This window comes from Piliocolobus tephrosceles, chromosome 19 (genome assembly GCF_002776525.5).
Source record: "Piliocolobus tephrosceles isolate RC106 chromosome 19, ASM277652v3, whole genome shotgun sequence".
NCBI classification, from domain to species: Eukaryota; Metazoa; Chordata; class Mammalia; order Primates; family Cercopithecidae; genus Piliocolobus; species Piliocolobus tephrosceles.
The window spans coordinates 19,325,118-19,329,176 of NC_045452.1; the positions used below are offsets into that span (position 1 = coordinate 19,325,118).

At 49.7% G+C, this 4,059-nt stretch overlaps 1 protein-coding gene across 1 annotated transcript in view; it reads right to left on the reverse strand.

Annotated features, from left to right (window-relative positions):
• Positions 1-2,621: 2,621 nt before the first annotated feature.
• Positions 2,622-4,059, reverse strand: part of LOC111549039 (atherin-like) — a 34,531-nt gene continuing 33,093 nt past the window's right edge. Inside the window, exon 3 of the transcript XR_002733587.2 lies at positions 2,622-3,017. The gene's annotated coding sequence lies outside the window, so the exon portion shown is untranslated. The remainder of the gene's footprint in view (positions 3,018-4,059) is intronic.

The following is a 4,059-nucleotide window of genomic DNA, read 5'->3' on the forward strand; positions in this document are numbered from 1 at the left end:
ATGGCTCACTGTAGCCTCAACCTCCTGGACTTAATCCATCCTCCCACCTCAGCCTCCCTAGTAGCTGGGGCTACTGGCAGGCACCATCATGCCGCACTAATTTTTTTTTTTTTTTTTTTTTTGAGACAGAGTCTCACTCTAGCCTAGTTGCCCAGGCTAGGGTGCAATGGCAAAATCTCAGCTCACTGCAACCTCCACCTCCCAGGTTCAAGCGATTCTCCTGCCTCAGCCTCTCGAGTAGCTGGGACTACAGGTGCGTGCCACCACGCCCGGCTAATTTTTTGTATTTTTAGTAGAGACAGGGTAGGGTTTCATCATGTTTGCCAGGATCTACTGACCTCATGATGATCTGCCTGCCTCTGCCTCCCAAAGTGCTGGGATTACAGGCGTGAGCCACCAGCCTTTTTTTTTTTTTTTGAGATGGAATCTCGCTCGGATCTCACTCTGTCACCCCAGCTGGAGCACAGTGGCGTGATCTCAGCTCACTGCAACCTCCCAGGTTCAAGCAATTCTTGTGCCTCAGCTTCCTGAGTAGCTGGGATTATAGGCACGCACCACCACACCTGACTAATTTTTGTATTTTTAGTAGAGACGGGGTTTCACCATGTTGACCAGAACATGAACAGGCTGGTCTTGAACTCCTGACCTCAAGTGATCTACCCATCTTGGCCTCTCAAAATGCTGGGATTATAGGCTTGAGCTACCCCGCCCAGCCTGCTTCTATGCTTTCCATCCTTTGAAGGCAGAGACTTGTTCTAATGTGGGCTCTTGTGATGGAGACACGTGGGGGCCTTGGCCAACCACATCCTTGCTCAGAGGCTCAGATTTCTCATCTGTAAAACAGGAAGAATAGAACTCAACTCTGAGGTCTGTGTGAACATCAAAGGCAACAGTGACAACCATGGTCCTCTGTGCCCCCCTCCCCTGAGGTTCTCATGCCCAGAAGGGACATGCAGGATCTGACTGGAGTCACAGGGGCTGAAGTTGGGGCCATGCCTCAGTCTGTTTCCTGAACCTTCTACAATCCCCCTCCAAGAAAGAATTGCATGTCCTCCCCCATATCTGTCCTCCAAGTTTGCAAGGATGCCCACCTCCCCAGCTCCTATTCCCTCGCCCCAGCCCTCCCTCATCAATGTTTCCAGTGTTGGAGGGGTTCTCCTAGGAAGGAGCTGAGGTGTTAAATCCTTAGAGGTCAGCATGGCTCAGGTGATTATAGCTGAGCTTTACCTGCCCTTCTCAGGGGTTCCTCAAGTCTCTCAGAGCAACACATTTGCTCATGGTGGGGAATGGGCGGAAACGGCTGCCACAGGCCAAATCCCTGCAGTTCCTCCAAGTTTCCTGTGTTGGTCCTCCTTCCGTTCACCATCCTTAGGCTCCTCCTACTGTACCTCCTACCCTGATCCCCAGTTTGGGCCAGGCCCTTCACATATAGACACAGCTCCTGAGTCTACCTTACCATGCTCTGCTCCCCAGAACTCAGAGGGACAGCCTAGAGCCTTTGTTACAAGCACAGCCTGGCTCACCTCTCCAAACCCCATACTCACTGTGCAATGTTGAGCACATTCATTCATTTATTTGATGCATATTTATTGAATATCTATTGTGTAACAGTTACTGTTTTAGGACTCGGGGATATATTTTTAGTGAAGTAACTAAAGAAAATCCCTTGCCCTCATGGAGCTTACATTCTGGTGGGAGAGAGAGACACAAAACACAACAAAGAAATGATGTAGTGGAGATAAGCGTTAACGAGAAAAGTTCAGCAGAAAATGTGGTAGGGAGTATGTGGTAGGGGATTAATTTTGCAGACACACTTGTTCAAGATCATCCAGAAACAGTGAAGTCAGAATTCGCACCGAAATCAATTCTATGTTGTCTTTAAAAGTGACTCCTGACAGCATAGATGTGTCCCTAAATGAATGCAGTAAATGCAGTGTGTGTTTTATTTCAGTAATAATTCATTTCAGGCTGGGCGTGATGGCTCACGTCTTTAATACTAGCACTTTGGGTGGTCGAGGCAGGCAGATCACCTGAGGTCAGGGGTTCGAGACCCGCCTGGCCAACACGGCGAAACCCTGTCTCTACTAAAAATACAAAAATTAGCTGGGCACGATGGCGCATGCCTGTAATCCCAGCTACTCAGGAGGCTGAGGCAGGAAAATCGCTTGAACCCAGGAAGCAGAGGTCGCAGTGGGCTGAGATCGTGCCACTGCACTCTAGCCTGGGCGACAGAGTAAGACTCTGTCCCAAAAATAAATATAATAGGCTGGGCGCAGTGGTTCATGCCTGTAAAACTTAGCACTTCGGGAGGCTGAGGCGGGTGGATTACCTGAGGTCCAGAGTTCGAGACCAGCTTGGCCAACATGGTGAAACCCCGTCTCTACCAAAAATATGAAAAAATTAGCCGGGCGTGGTGGCAGGCGCCTGTAATCCCAGCTACTTGGGAGAGTAAGGGAGGAAAATCACTTGAACCCAGGAGGCAGAGGTTGTGGTGAGCCGAGATCGCATCACTGCACTCCAGCCTGGGAGACAGAGTGAGACTCCATCTCAAAAACAAAATAAAACAAATATATATACATATAAAATTCATTTCAGTAATAAAAGACACAAAAAGCTATAAGTATACACTATGTTACAGCTTTTATGGAGGAATGCAATAAACATACATATCACTTCCCTGTATAATCTCAATGGCCTGTGGGGGAGAATTTAGAAAAGCATCCCAGTTGCTGAATGGTTGAGTTTAGGGGAAAAACTGACCCAGCACAACCCCCTCATCTCCTGGATGAGGTTACTGCGTTTCTGCAAGGTGAATCGAGGTCAGTCGCCAAGGCAGAACCGGATTCGCCAGATTCCGTAGTCTCAGTCGAGCTTTAACCCTCCCAGGCACAGGACCGCTGGAGACGTCGCCACGTGCCGGTTTCCCAGCCGGCCGCGAGGGGGCGACAGAGTGCGATGGACCCAGGTGAGTCGGGGACCAGGAGCCGCCAGGTCGTGACGCCACAGGTGAGGGAGGTCTTTGATGGAGGGAGATACAGGAGAAAAGGCGCCAAGCTTAGTAAGTCTGTTCATACTGTCCTCCTCGATTCCAGTCTGGCCCCCACTGCTATCTTCTTCCCACTGCTGGACCTTTCTAAAGCAAAAGTCTGACTTTGCTACCATCGGTAAAACTAACGACACCTCCAACGTTGCTCACAGTGGGGGGGAAAAAAAAGGGCAGCAAAACATGGGACCTGGGTGATCTTGCCCCAGCCTAATTCCAAGATACCTCCTGCAAATAGATATCTATTTGCAGATATCTGGGAGCCGTATTGAAATACTTCCAATTCCCTGGACTCATTCTACTTTTTTGGGGGGGGGGGGGGCGGAGTCTTGCTCTGTCGCCCAGGCTGAGTGCAGTGACGCAATCTCGGCTCACTGCAACTTTCACCTCCCGGGTTCAAGCGATTCTCCTGCCTCAGCCTTCTAAGTAGCTAGAAATACAGGCACGCCCGGCTAATTTTTTTTTTTTTTTTTTTGTAGAGACGGGGTTTCACTGTGTTAGCCAGGATGGTTTCGATCTCCTGACCTCGTGATCCGCCCGCCTCGGCCTTCATCTTACTTTTTCTCCCTGAATATCTTTTCGCACCAGCTCTACGTGGAGAAATCCGACTTTCAGCCAAATACCGTATCACTCCCCTGACACAACCCCTCCCCTGACAACACCCCCACCCACCCCACCCCAGTTTGGGGGAGGGGCCCCCTCCTTTGTTCCCACTACCCCGTGGGCTTCCCCTATCACACTGTGTAATAAATATCTGGCCTTGTCTATCTCCTCCCGTGCCCTGTGCTTTGGATTTGCAAAGCAAATACAAGGAGCTCATTAAATGTTTGCTGGATGAATGGAGAAGACGGCACAGGGTTCAGGCTCTGCCACTTGTGCAGCCTCCGAATTATCTGGTGGGTTTGTTGCAAGGAGTCGGGAGTAAATGGATTAATTACAAATAGTGCTTAGGACAATGCCCAGAACACTGTAAGCACTCAAGAAACTGATTTATTTTCGTCATCTTCACAGCGGCC